General features: G+C 39.1%; 1 pseudogene; it reads right to left on the reverse strand.

The window, feature by feature from the left end:
• Nucleotides 1–1,135: 1,135 nt before the first annotated feature.
• Nucleotides 1,136–1,735, reverse strand: LOC148573903 (uncharacterized; annotated as a pseudogene).
• Between the last annotated feature and the right edge of the window lie 14,310 nt (nucleotides 1,736–16,045).

The following is a 16,045-nucleotide window of genomic DNA, read 5'->3' on the forward strand; positions in this document are numbered from 1 at the left end:
CTGTATCCCCTGCCACCAATGCTCAGCTTCTCCTTCCAACATATAAGTAGCAAACTCCACGTGTTGGCCTTCCGGAAGGTGCTGCACTCGTAGTGATCATTCAATAGCTCGAAACCAGTTGTCAGCATCAGTCGCAACGAGTGTACCTTTAAACTTAGGCGATTTAACCTTCAGAAAAGTCGCAAGGGTCATAGGTCTTTCAAGATGCCCCAAGTTATTCTCATCATTTCCACTATCTTCCCCAGGCTCATTCTCATTCTCGTTTCTCACTCCAAGATGATCAACAGCCCTAGCCGCTGCTACTGCAGCCTCACGCATTGCCTCAGCCATAGCGTTCATGGTAGTCATAAACATCTCATGTTCCCTCTCGTAGTTAACATTAGGAATTCCTTCCCGTACGCCTCGTCTCCATGAACCCATCGTGGTCCTGTTAACACCAAACAATCATTATTAAGGTGATCAGTCTTAACACTTCAAGTCAAGTGTGAACACTCCCAGAATGAAAACACAGAGACAATCATACAACACATATCACATAGATATCCTATAAGCATGAGACACACAATAGAGTATGCAATGAAGCATAGTCAGTCCACTTCCGAGGCTCTATTGGGAACGAACTGCTCTGATACCAACTTGTAACGACCCGTCTCCCAGTATGACATGGTCATACAAGAAGCTAAGTGTTACTAACTTATCCTTCCTAATTATTATTTATTATTTAATATATGAGCCTGTTCCTTGTTAGAGCGATGCCAATTTTACGAGTAACTTTTTTTTTTGTTGCGGATGTTCAGGTAAAATAAACAAGCATACATTGAGGGTAATAGAAAAGCGGCATAAAGAAACATAGAAATACAGATGATAATATACATCATGTACACTATAACAAAACATGTAGCGTTTACACAAGATCAAGTCAGTTTACATCCTCGTCATCCTACGTAGCTAATATTTGCACGACACTCCCAAGGCCTGGCCCATACAAAAAGCCACTAAGCTGGCGCCCAGGCTAGCCTAACCACTATATAGCTCCTAGCTCTCGGGTGTACTAACACAAGTGAGATATTAACTATCAGATAATGTCAGACTAGAGTGTCATCAAAAGAATGCCCCTTCCGCAGTCAAACTATATCTACAAGTGGCTGTTCGGAGAATCGCCGTGAGCCTCGTCCATCTCCTCATCCTGCTCTATCTCTATCTCAGGATCCTCCTCCTCCTCGTCGTCCGTAGCTACAGCTATACCCTCAGATACACCAGAAACACTGCTGTCACTATGTACAAAACCGTTCGCGAGCACAGGTCCGTTTGCGTTTATAGGAGCCACTCCACCGTCCGGTAGTGCCGGCTCATCAGGCTGTGGCAAGTCGGGGATCGGCTCAGGGGGAAAATTCCACTCTGGTGGTATCACAGGTACGTAGTCACCAGCTAACTCAGGCTCATCAAGGATGATAGGCTCAGGTACTGCCTCATTCAAAGGTTGAGCTGGTATAGGGTGCTCAGGATCATCAGGAAAAGGATGTCCAGGTGCGTCAGGTTGTAACCAGGATAAGGGAAAGTCGTAAGGAGCGTCCGGGTCAAAATGCGGGCTAGACAGAGGATGTTGAAAAGCTCGATTAGGTAACGCATATCGTCTAATACGAGGCTCCAATCCCATGATGAAGTAACTGTCATGTACCGGATCCTGGTAGATGTAAGGGTTCTCGAACTCCTAGAAGATCACGCCCGTCTCCATCTTAAGGGGAGGAAGGGAGAGAAGGGGTAAGAACTGGGGAGTTCTTAGTAGGGTCGGGGTTGTTAGTTACGTTCATTTAATCGTTTTCGATTAGCAGATGGATAATAGAATACAGTAATGTATTAAATAGAAGTTAAAAATAGATAGAAAAACAAAGAACAGAACACAAGCAGGAGAATACAAGAAGATAAATCACAAACATAGCACTCAAGCAAACAAACATAAAGAAATAGATCACTCACAAGTAGGAATGCAACTAAGAATAATGCACAGACAAGAATGATGCATGTCTAGTCCTAGTGCAGGTAATGAGCTCATTTGTCGATTTCTACCCGCTCCCGACGTAACCCAGCATTACCATCCGGATATGGCTTTCCTGTTGGCTATACCCCTGTGTACAGGAAATAACCCCTCTGCCACCACAGGGTCCACTACACGCAGAAATAACACATCTGCCACTGCAGGGATGTATGCCAAAACACCTTCTATATACAGGAAATAACCCCTCTACCACTACAGAAATGGAACAGGTGGTCACGGTACTCTGTAGCAGGAAATAACCCTTCTACCTTACAGAAATAAAATATGAATCTGTACCGCAGGAAAGCGTTTCTCAGTGGTCGCACCATTATCTATCTGACTGCCACAATGCAGCAGATGAACATATATATATATATCTCTGAGGTTGCCTTAATGCAACAAATGACCTCTCAATAGGTCCTCTTCTCTATATCATATTACTCTCTTCGCTTTGTATCTTTATTCTGCTCTTTTTGTTCTTTTCTCTGCACTTCTTTACTTTATTCTGCTTTCTCTATTTAATGTATGTATTTAAAACTTATGTAAATTTCGGTATGATTAGATAGCCTGCCCCAAGTATAGGTTCATTAAGTCTATACTGAAACAGTTTAACTTTTCATATAATACCTAACCCTATTCGCAATTCAAGGACTAACTATGTTGCCTTAGTTCGTTCACTAGTCTCTGTCTATTTTTCTGTCATTAAAACTTTACAGACTCTTTCTTCGATTTTTATCTTTTCTTTAACTTTTATCTTTTATTTATCTTTGCCTCACTAATATGTTTTTACCACTCCCTAAGTGTTTTATGAAGGTAATTATGAGATTCTGCGCTTAAAGTTGTCTTTCTAAAGCTTTTACAGAAAATTGCCTTTTCCGCATTATTTTATTATTTTTATTAAAACATTGTTTTTAATTAAATATTATTATTTAATATTTTATTATTTTTTATTATTTTATCATTAAATTTTCGAAAATTAACTTACTTTTACTTTTAACCTTTAAAATTCACTTTTTACCACCCGTAACTTTTAATATTTCTACTTTTACCACCCTAACTTTCAGAAATTACCAAACAACCCCTTAAACACTAAAAATTTTACTTCCATGCCCTTTTTAAGATCTAAGGCCTGTTCTTCACTGTTCTTCATCACACTCAAAGTGTTCTTCATGTTCTTCATAAATTCTTCAGATTCTTTCTCTATTTTTACCCGTTTTTCAATCTTTTCAGCAACTAATTTTTACTATAATTCATAATAAATTAGCAGCCACTAAAACCCCATCTTTTCTACATGATTTTAACACAAATTGAACCTCAATTTAAGCTTAGGGTTTCGTTTTTCCAGCTGCCCAAGAACATGAACTTTAAAGCTTGAATTTCATCAAATTTCATAAAAATTTCACCAAATTTTCACCAAGAATCAATCATATATGCAACCAATTTTTAGCACATCCAAATAATACGACATTCACACAACTCAAACACAAATAATAAAAATTAATTTCGTGACACCCTACCTGGTTTTGCTGCTCCTAATTCGATTAATCTTTCAGGTGGTCCTTAAGCACTTTTTCCTCCTAAATCACATCAAGAAAACACATACTTAAGCATGTTTCCTTGAAACCGAATCAAAAGAGAGATGGTGCAGCCAACTCACCTTGATCCCAGCCTTTATAAGTCATATGATCATGTAGAGAAAGAAGAGAGGATCATTTTGGTCGGATTGGAATTTTGATTTGAGTTTTAGTTCAGCAGAAATCAAGCTTTGAAGATTTGGAACTAAGAACTTTTCTCTCTTTTTGTCTCTACCTATTTTCGGCCACAAAGTGAAAATGAGCCAGCCTTGGGGGTTTTGGTGATGTAGGGTGAGTTGTGATTGTTTGGCTTGGAGGTGGATTAAAATAATATTAAAATATCTCAGGTGTATAACTACTAAAACTAGATGTATCGGAACACTTGCAAAAACATCTCTAAAAATTATTTTCTGAGCTACTAGCATAAATGACACTAGCAACATATTTATTATGAGAATAAAACATGAATAATGAGGCCTTAGCATTGCTAAAGTCATCAGAGAGTGCTGGTGCTAAGCTGCACCAGTAAATTGTAAACCCGGTTAAACCGGTTTTTCTGTTTTTAACTAAAACTGATCAGGTAACCTTATAATATCATTCAAGAAGCTTTTAATACTAGTATAATGATAATATCATCCTATTATCTCTCTTCTCTCATAAATCGGATCCGGTTTGTCAAACTAAGACTATTTACGAAAAACCGAATCAAAACTCCTAACCGATACAGTTCAAAAACTAGGTTCTTCGCGACCGCGTTATTGAGCTTGTCTCGGAAAAGGTTCTAACTTAAAGATGACATAATGACAATGAGGATTGAGATACTTGATGATATATCAAAGGTTTTCCCCTTACTGATCTTTCGGAGAAATTCGTACTTTCAGAAAAGATCTCGCATACTCGAAAATCGGGATTGTTACATAAAACAGCTCAGAATAAGGCCATCATCATCATTGCTCAATCAAAACAAGGCATGAAATCAGCCATTAACAAGGATAAAGCAGCACTAAACAGCAAAATCAACCCATATGAACTCTCTAAAATCAAATCAGCACTAATAAAACAGCTCAGAATAAGGACATCAGCATCATTGCTCAATCAAAATAAGGCAGGAAATCAGCCATTAACAAGGATAAAGCAGCACTAAACAGCAAAATCAACCCATATGAACTCACTAAAACCAAATCAGCACTAATAAAACAGCTCAGAATAAGGCTATCATCATCATTGCTCAATTAAAACAAGGCATGAAATCAGCCATTAACAAGGATAAAGTAGCACTAAACAGCAAAATCAACCCATATGAACTCACTAAACCAAATCAGCATTAATAAAACAGCTCAGAATAAGGCCATCATCATCATTGCTCAATCAAAACAAGGCATGAAATCAACCATTAACAAGGATAAAGCAGCACTAAACAGCAAAATCAACCCATATGAACTCACCACACTAAATTGAGAATGGAAGAAGAGGATCTACAATCTAGAGCAATGTAAATGTGAATCAAATTCAGATCTCACCAAAATATCCAAGTACAATTGGGAATGAGAAAGCCAAAAACACTAGAGAGAAGTTGGAGTTTCTCTCTCTAAGAATGTAACTTCCAAAGTAACTAACTAAAACTGTGTAAAAGATATGATCTCATTCAATCCTTGGTTCTTTTAATCTTTTCCTGCCAGAATTCCACTCAGAATTGGACTTGGAAACCCTCTGAAATCGCTAGGCACGTTTTCACTAAAGAGGTCACGTGCGCGCGTCACGCGTACGCGTCGATAGGATTTTGCGATCCACGCGTACGCGTTAGGCATGCATACGCGTCGATGAAGATTCCGCCCAACCACGCGTGTGCGTCCATGTTCGCCCGCCAAATCCAGAATTCAGCTTCCATGCGTGCGCGTCGGCTGTGCGTGTGCGTCGATGCCAATACTCCAAAGTTCCATTTTCCACGCTCCTTCCACTTATTCATCCTTTCTTCCTCTCTTCTAGACCATTCTTGCCCCTATAAACTCTGAAAACACTCAAAAAACAGATCATGGCATCGAATGTTAATAGAGGGAGATAAAAATATAGCACAATTACGGCCTAAAAAGCATGTTTTTAACCATTAAGCAAAATTGGGAAGGAAACACAAAACCATGAATTTTATATGGATAAGTGTGATAGAATGTTGATAAAATCATCTTAATTACGCACAAAATGTACCACGAAATAGTGATGCATCAAATCTCCCCACACTTAAATGAAGCATGTCCTCATGCTAAAGATTGAAAGACCAAAGAACTTAGGAGAAGGAGTTTGTTGGTATTCAATTTACCTAAATACATGCAACTAATGCAAATGTATCTACCTACTTGGGTAATGTGAGAACACGTAGGGCTAAAATGACAAAATAATTCTTGACTCTACCAATTCAAAGTAATCAAAGTGGAACGTCCATAACTCGCATGAAGAAAGCTCGTGAAAGCCGGGAACAAGGCATTAAGCGTCAAACCCTTACTGGAAGTGTTTGCACTCTATTCTCTCTAGTGTTTAGGGTTGACCACTCAATCCTCCTCTAATCATGCTTTCCCCAATTTGTTTGTCATCTAATAATTAACAATTATCCAGTGCATGCATACACCTATCATGAGGTCTTTTCTTTAGGTTGTAATGGGGTTAGGGTCAAGGTAAGGTTATATATAGCTAAGTGAGCTCAAGAATTGAATCTTTGATTAACATAAGCTTCCCACCTAACCTATATAGCAACCTATGGAAATCTAGTATAAGCCTAACTACCCATTCCCTTCTTTTTTCCACACCTCCATGCATTTTTTCTTTTCTTTATCACTTTCCATATGCATTGATTATTATTGAACCCTACTTTGTGACATTTTGTCCCCTTTTTATTTCTTTCTTTTTTTTTGTTCTTTTGTTCTTTTTCTTTTTCTTCTCTTTTTTTTGTATATTTTTTTCTTCTTTTCTTTCTTTTCAACTACGAACACATACAAGAGTATCAATGCACATGGCTTTATATTTAATGCATGAAGATGTACCCAATTCCTAAGATCTTCAATGAAAATTCTACAAACAACCAATGTCCCAAGTTTCCCCACACTTGAAAGACACACACACTAGCCTAAACTAATCAAAGATCCAAACAAGGACATTTATTATTTTTTGCTTAATGGCTTGTAATGTGCTAAATTAAGAACGAAGTGGGTTAATCGTAGGCTCAAAGTTGGCTAACAATGGTTGATGAAAGGTAGGCCATTTGGGTACGTGGCTAAATGAAATGATGGCCTCAATCATATAAATGCATGTCTACATGGGATAGTGGACATAAAGAATCGAACAAAGCAAGGATTACAATCAAAGAAAGAAAATCATGCACACGAGAAGGAAGATAAGTGGTTATAAGATGTAACCACACCATTAGACTCAAGTCTCACATGCTTGTGTTCTTAGCCCAAAAACCATGTTCCAAAATATATTCTTCAAGCAAGACTAACACAAAAAAAATTTTCAAATTGGTAGGGTGCCCTATAGTTGATTTCTTGGAAACGAAGTTATCACCCTAACTAACCAAGTAGTCCTAACATGCAAGAAGTGTTCAAATACAAAAACTAACCATGAAATTTATCCTAATTAAACAAAGGAAAATCAACATTATGGGTGTTAAGAGGGGAAAATTATTACCTATGAAGATCGGTCAAATGACCTCCCCACATTTAAGAATTAGCACGGTCCTCTGTGCTAGTGATAATGAGCAAGGGGCGATCGGGACCGGAACTTCCACTATCTCCATCACGAGTGTCATCTTCACTTAAGTTCGAAGTGGAGGTGGAGATCTTCGGCGCCTCCATAGGTGGTGTCACAATACTCAAAAGCTTCTTCACATAAGTAAATCGGCGTTGGTTGCGCCGTCGTATCGGTCAATCTTCCTATGAAAAGCTACAAGAAATTGGTTAGACGATCCTTGTAGTGTAGAAGAAGTGGTAGGGATGTCTGAGGGAGTAGCTATGGCAAGGTTTCCGGTTTCTGCCGGAGGCTTGGGATATTTTCTGGTTGGGACGACGTCGCCCTCGATCGGAACTATTGGTTTCCGATCTTTAGTCTCCCGGAGAACACTGACAGCAGCAACTAACTCCATAACCAGGGCGGGAAAAGGTAGGAGACCCATGGCTTGGTGGATGAGGCGAGTGATGTTGACCGGCCGCTCCGTGTGTATGCACCAAACTATCAAGGCTAGGTCCGCGGTGATCAACATCTCATGAGTGCTGGGAAACATGTAATGAGACAAGATTTGGGACCATGCTCGAGCCTCAACGGTAAGATGGCGCGCAAGGATGCCTTGGGTCGGGACCTGAGGCTCCCTCGGGGTCAAAATGACTCTGGTCCAGCAATGACTTGGAGGATAGCATCCCAATCAAGAACAAAATCAAAATCATCACGCTGGCGGAGGACCTCTTAGTAACCATCTACCTCAGCCGCCACTGGCAAGACCTTGAGGATCCCTTGGATGGCTTCTTCGGTGACCGGGACTTGCTTCCAGCGCACGAAAACAGTCCGAAGAGAGGGAGAGTGGTAATTGGAGTAGAACTTCACTACCCACAAGAGATTGGCTTCTTGTAGTCGACGCATGAGATACCCCCACTGCCGGCACTCAATGCGAGGTAACACAACTTGAGCTATATGCTCTGAAGCGGCAAGAAGAGGTTCAGAATGATAATTCCTTGCAATCATGATGGGGTACATAAGCTCACAATAGTGGTTGGGAAACCTAGTGGGATCCCTCGCAGGGTTCTCCTTCTCTTGTGCATCAATATTAATGTTGCTTCGCGCCTTCTTGGAGAGAGGCTTAGAGTTGGGCGCATGGTACGCCTTGGCGGTGGATCTTTGAGTTGCCCTTTTGGTAGGCAGTGATAAAGCACTATTTTATGGTTTATCTTGTGCTAAATTGAGTGGTTTTTATCAATTCTTTACTCACTTATTCATATAATTTGCATGGTTTCACAATTCCTTCCTAATTCTGTGATATAGTTAAAAATATTCCTAGGCCTTTAAACTGTTAATTTTAATTATCCTTATTACCATTCGATGCCGTGATTTGTGTGTTGAGTGTTTTCAGGCTTTATAGGGTAGAAATGGCTTAGAGGATGGAAAGGAAACATGCAAAAGTGGAAGGAACGTGAAAAATGAAGTTTTGAGAAGCTGGCAGCGACGCGCATGCATGGGTGACGCGTACGCGTGCCTAGCGTAGAAGACGAGCGACACGTACGCGTGACTGACGCGTATGCGTGACAACGAAATTTGCCAAATGACGCATAATAGAGACTACAAAATGGGGGAATCACACATCATTCATTCATTCATCAATTTTACAATCTTAGGTTTTAGATGTAGTTTCTAGAGAGAGAGGCTCTCTCCTCTCTCAAGGTTTTAGAATTTCTCTTAGTTTTAGGTTTATTTCTTCTCAATTCCAGGTTCAATGTTCCTTTAATTTAGTTTATCTTCTACTTTTATTTATTCTAGCATTCTAGTTTATTTATTTTCCCAATTTGGTTTATGAACTCTATGTTAGATTTAATTTCTTTATTTAAATGCAATTTGAGGTATTTCATATTTATGATTTTAATTTAGCTTTTTACATTCTTAGCTTGAATTGAGTAATTGGAGACGCTTGAGTTATCAAACTCCTTTATTGACTGATAATTAAAATTTGCTGGTTGATTTGGATCCCTCTAAAGCTAGTCTTTCCTTAGGAGTTGACTAGGACTTGAGGAATCAAATTGATTAGTCCACTTGACTTTCCTTCATAGTTAGAGGTTAACTAAGTGGGAGCAATTAACAATTCTCATCACAATTGATAAGGATAACTGGGATAGGATGTCGAATTCTCATACCTTGCCAAGAGTTTTCTTAATTATTAATTTACTTTCTTGCAATTTACTTTTCTTGTTCCTTATTCAAAAACCCAAAAAGATACGTTTCCATAACCAATAATAAATCATACCTCCCTGCAATTCCTTGAGAGACGACCCGAGGTTTGAATACTTCGATTATTATTATTATTGGCTTTGCTTAAGTGACAACCAAATTTTTGTATGAAAGGATTCTTTGTTGGTTTAGAAACTATGTTAGCAACGAGAGTTTATTTTGTGAATTCTTTACTAGCAAAAATCCTATCATCAAAATGGCGCCGTTGTCGGGGAATTGCAAACGTGTGCCTTATTATTGGTTACTGTAAATAATTTTGCTTTTTTGTTTCTTTGCTAGTGTTTCTAGTTTTACGAGTTTATTTTCATTAATTTTTATTAGTTTTTATTTGTCTTGCTACTATGAATTCTCACCCTTTTGGCTATGAGTTTGATTACAATCATGTTGCAGGATGAGGAGATTACAATGCGAGCTTGGATCAAGGATGGGACAATCAAAGATGGGAGGAGCCACAAGGGTTTGATCAACCCTCTTGGCAACAACCACCTCCAAGGTATTAGCAACAACCATCCTATGATGCTTACCAAGGCAATGGTTATGGTGGACCTCTTCGTGACAATCAACACCCACCATAATATACCTATGAACCCCCTCCTCAATATCGCTTTGAACCACCATACTCAAAAGCTCCCTACTACCAAACACCCTCATGTGATCCTAACCCATGTCCACCCAACCAACCACCATATGAACCGTATGAACCATACATAGACCACCCCCATTCTAACATAATTACCCCCAAGAACCACCATCTCAATATTCACCATCTCCATACCCTTACCAAGAAGAACCACCTTCCTATTATGAACCCTTTCTCCAAAATAATGAACCCTCCTATCCACCCCAACCTCCACTGGATGACGACATCCTTAATGTTATTCGCCAAAGGCAATTAGAGCTTCAAACCACACTTGCCTCTACTTTCACTAGTCTCACCTCTACCCTCCAAACTCTTATATCTCGTGTGGATGCATCAATACTTCAAAAGAAGCACGAGGAGGCCCAAAATGTGGAAGTAGAGATCTACAAAGATAAAGAAGTTGCTAAAAAACTGGTAAGGGAAGACTGATAAACCCCTTTTTAGGGTTTATCTTGTGTTGCATTTAGAGCATTTTGATAACCTTTTCTCACATTTATTCAAGGAAATAGCATGATTTTGTGATTGTCTCCGTACTTGTGCCTAGATGTGAAAATATGCTTTTTAGACCTTTAATTTGATAATTTTGATTTGCCTTTGATTTTCGCTAGATGCCTTGATGTGTTTGCTAGTGATTTCAGGTTGAGAAGGGCTAGGAAGGGATCAAAGGAGTGAAAGGAAAGCATACAAAGTGGAGAAATCATGAAAAGCCAAAAATCTGAAAAAGCCCATGGGCGCGTGCATACTGTGCGCATCCGCGCGGATTGTGAACTACCCCAAGGGTGCGTGCGCTCACTGTGCGCATACGCGCCGATGACCGCACGTGATTTTTAAAGAGGAACACGTGCCAGGCAATTTTGGAGGGTTTCCAGCCCCATTTGAAGCTGAGTTTTTGGCGGGAAAAGACTAAAAAGACCAAGGAATGAAGGGGAAGGCATTATAGATTCATACACACACATTAGGCTAGTTTAGAGTTAGTTTTAGAGAGAGAAGCTCTCACTTCTCTCTAGAATTAGGATTAGGATTAGGTTTAGTTCTTAGATCTAAGTTTTAATTTATGTTCTCTTTTACTTCTTCTTCTTAATTCCTTGTTGTTACATTCATCATTCTTCTATTGTTGTTATTACTTTCTTCTACTTTGTTTGTAGATCTACCTTTGTTCATTCTATTTTCTTTCAATTCAATTTAAACTAATTCATGATAATTGTGTTTCTTTTGATTGTTGTTTGATGCCAGGGCATTTTGGCCAGTTTCACTGACCTTTTCTTTATGCTTTTAGGATAGTTTCATGCATTTTCTTAGGAAATAAGCAAATTTTGGGTAAATAATCACTTACATCTTGATTCAAGCAAACATTATGAATTTTACATGATTTCATGAGAATTATGCATGAATTAAATGACAAAATTGAATGATGCATGTCTCATAACTTGGATTAGAGCTTTGATGCACTTTATTGCTTAATTTCAGGACAAAGGAAGCAAGGAAGAACCACGTTAGTAGCCACGTTAGTCTAGCTAACGTGACCACTAACGTGCAATGGAGGCTAACTTGCAACGTTAATGAGAAAAGTAATCGCCATTAACGCCTTCGTGAGCTATCATAGCCCACGTTATTTGCCATGTTAACTATGTTAACGTGGAAGCTAACGTGGAAGAGAAGTAGAACTCCAACGTTAGTGGTAAAAGTAAGTACCACTAACGCTCCAAAGTGGCAATTGTCCACGTTAAGAGTCACTTTAATTCAGTTAACGTGAACTCTAATGTGGAAGAAGAAGATGAAGCCAATGTTAGTGACACTCACCTTTGTCACTAAAGTTGGACCAAGCTCATAAGGGCCACGTTAAGAGCCACGTTAACTCAGTTAACGTGGACCCTAACGTGGGAAAGCAAGGAATGGCCAACGTTAGTGACACTCACCTTTGTCACTAACGTTGGACTAAGCCACTTTTAGCCACGTTAGTTGCCACGTTAACTCAGTTAACGTGGAAGCTAACGTGAAGGAGAGAATGATGAGCCAACGTTAGTGACACTCACCTTTGTCACTAACATTGGGGATGGCTACCAATACCACGTTAGAGGCCATGTTAATGCAATTAACGTGAACTCTAACATAAAAAAGGGGCGTTTTGGAGCGTTAGTAACAAAGGTAAGTGTCACTAACGCTCTCGAGGCTAAAGTGTGCTCACGTTAAGAGCTACGTTAGTTATACTAATGTGAACTCTAACGTGAGAAAGGGGGGACTCTCAACGTTATTGAAAAAGGTAAACCCCAATAACGTATGCGAAGGACCAAGAGGCAACGTTAGTGGTCATGTTGGTGCCACTAACGTTGAAGTTAACGTGGACCATTCTTGGGTTAGGAACGTTAGTGAAAAAGGTGATTGTCACTAATGTTCTCGAATCCACACTTTCACTTAACGTTAACGCCACTAACGTCCTAAGCTAAAGTCCATGCCTACTTCAAACTCTCTCTCTGCAAGTAAAGCTAAGCCCACTGAAGATGATAACTGCTTCAACTCAAGATCCAAAGGCCCATATCCAAGACTTGAAGAAGCAACTAGAAGATCAGAAAAATAGTATAAATAGGGAGAACTTTGAACTAGAAAAGAGCTTTTGGGCACTATTAGAATTACTCTCTATATTTTTACTTTCTCTGTAACTTCTAGTTTAACATTTCAGAATGCATTCTCCATCTTTATTTTCCATTTCCAGAACTATGAACAACTAAACCCCTTTCATTGGGTTAGGGAGCTCTGTTGTAATTTGATGGATCAATAATAGTTTTCATTATTCTTCTTCTTTCTTTTCTCTTGATTTTACTAGAAAGCTTTCAATCTTCATCCAATTGAGTAGTTATCTTGGAAAAGAAGCTATTCATATTTGGATCTCTTCGGAACCTTGGAAGAGGAATGAAGAGATCATGCTAGAAATGCTTTCACATGTTGGACCAAATTGGGTTTGGATGTATATAGTGACATATAATCCTACCACACTTTGATTTGGAAATACATGTGGTATAATTAGTGACCGTACCTCATCTCTTCTCATGAGCAATTGGACCAAGGAATTGGCTATTGATCAAGATTTGAGAGATTGAATTACCAAGGAATTGGAATTCAATCACTTAAGATTGCCAAGGAGATCAATGAATACATTGATTGAGGAAGAGATGAAAATGAACTTGATCCGAAGGATGCAGCATCTCCTAAGCCCAATGAACTCCCCATTTCTGAACTTACCCATTCTCTTAAATTTCTGCCAATTACTTCTATGATCATCTTCCCCATCCCAATTTAAGATTCTGCAATTTACTTTCCGTCATTTTTATTTTCAGCTCTTTATTTCCAGCATTTACATTTTCTGCTATTTACTTTTTTGCCATTTAATTTCCTTCAACTCTCAAACCAAATTCTGCTTAGCTCAACTAGAACACTCCTTCAATTAAAGTTGCTTGACCAATCAATCTCTGTGGGATTCGACCTCACTCTTTTGTGAGTTATTACTTGACGACAATTCGGTATACTTGCCAAGGGAGATTTGTTACGAGACAAGTTTCCGTGCATCAAGTTTATGGCGCCGTTGCCGGGGATTGATTTTGTATCAACAATGATTAAATTGGTGGATAACTAGATTGAGCATTTTTCTTTTGTTTGATTCAGTTTCATCTGGGTAATTTACTTTCAGTTTTAGTTATTTCATTCCCTTTACTTTTCACTCATTAGTGGTGTCACCTGCATTTTGTTTTAATATTTGGTTTACTGACCCACTAACTGTTTGATATATTGCATCACTCACACTAACAGTATTTCTTCTTCTTCTACTCCTTTCTTTCTTCTTTTGCTCGAGGACGAGCAAATCTTCTAAGTTTGGTGTGGGAAAAGCTAAAGCTTTTTATTTTTCCATAACCACTAATGGCACCTAAGGCCAGAGAAACCTCTAGAAAGAGGAAAGGGAAGGCAACTGCTTCCACCTCCGAGTCATGGGAGATGGAAAGATTCATCTCAAAAGTGCATCAAGACCACTTCTATGAAGTTGTGGCCAAGAAAAAGGTGATCCCTGAGGTCCCCTTCAAGCTAAAAAGGACTGAATATTCAGAGATCTGACATGAGATCCGAAGAAGAGGTTGGGAAAACCTTACCAAGCCCATTCAACAAGTCGGGATCTTAATGGTTCAAGAGTTCTATGCCAATGCATGGATCACTAAGAGCCATGACCAAAGTGTGAACCCGAGCCCAAAGAATTGGCTCACAATAGTTGGGGGGAAATACTTGGATTTTAGTCCAGAAAATGTGAGGTTGGCACTCAACTTGCCAATGATGCAAGGAGATCCTCACCCTTTCACTAGAAGGGTAAACTTTGATCAAAGGTTGGACCAAGTCCTTAGGGATATTTGTGTGGAAGGCGCTCAATGGAATAGAGATTCAAGAGGTAATCCAGTTCAACTAAGAAGGCTTGACCTCAAGCCCGTGGCTAGGGGATGGTTGGAGTTCATCCAACACTCAATTATTCCTACTAGCAACTGGTCTAAAGTTACAATAAACCGGGCTATCATGATCCATAGTATCATGAACGGAGAGGAAGTAGAAGTTCATAAGATCATATCCCTAGAACTCTACAAGGTGGCAGACAAGCCTTCCACTTTGGCAAGGTTAGCCTTCCCTCATCTCATTTGTCACCTATGCAATTCAACCGGAATTGCCATAGAGGAAGACATCCTCATTGAAGTGGATAAGCCCATCACTAAGAAAAGGATGGAGCAAACAAGAGAGCCCACTCATGGACCTCAACAAGAGCATGAGGAAGTTCCTCATCATGAAATCCCTGAGTTTCCTCAAGGGATGCATTTTCCTCCATAAAACTATTGAGAGCAAATCAACGCCTCCCTAGGAGAATTAAGTTCCATCATGGGACAACTAAGAGTGGAGCACCAAGAGCATTCTATCCTCCTCCATGAAATTAGAGAAGACCAAAGAGCCATGAGGGAGGAGCATTAGTGTCTAGTGCCTATGTCTTAAAGCTATGAATGTCTTATGAATCCATCACGTTTCTTAAATGAAAAATGTTTTTAATTACAAAAGAACAAGAAGTACATGAATTTCGAATTACATCTTGAAAATAATTTAATTATTTTGATATGGTGGCAATGCTTTTTGTTTTCTGAATGAATGCTTGAACAATGCATATTTTTAAATTTGTTGTTTATGAATGTTCAAATTGTTGGCTCTTGAAAGAGTAATGAAAAAGGAGAAATGTTATTGATAATCTGAAAAATCATAAAATTGATTCTTGAAGCAAGAAAAAGCAGTGAAAAAGAAGAAGCTTGCGAAAAAAATGGCAAAAATAAAAGGAAAAAAAAGAAAAAGTAAGCAGAAAAAGCCAATAGCCCTTTAAACCAAAAGGCAAGGGTAAAATAAAAAGGATCCAAGGCTTTGAGCATCAGTGGATAGGAGGGCCCAAAGAAATAAAATCCTGGCCTAAGCGGCTAAACCAAGCTGTCCCTAACCATGTGCTTGTGGCGTGAAGGTGTCAAGTGAAAAGCTTGAGACTGAGCGGTTAACGTCGTGGTCCAAAGCAAAAAGAGTGTGCTTAAGAGCTCTGGACACCTCTAACTGGGGACTCTAGCAAAGATGAGTCACAATCTAAAAAGGTTCACCCAGTTATGTGTCTGTGGCATTTATGTATCCGGTGGTAATACTGGAAAACAAAATGTTTAGGGTCACGGCCAAGACTCATAAAGTAGTTGTGTTCAAGAATCAATATACTGAACTAGGAGAATCAATAACACTATCTGAATTCTGAGTTCCTATAGATGCCAATCATTC

Source organism: Arachis ipaensis, chromosome B2 (assembly GCF_059453495.1).
Source record: "Arachis ipaensis isolate K30076 ecotype BB chromosome B2, ASM5945349v1, whole genome shotgun sequence".
Taxonomy (NCBI): Eukaryota; Viridiplantae; Streptophyta; class Magnoliopsida; order Fabales; family Fabaceae; genus Arachis; species Arachis ipaensis.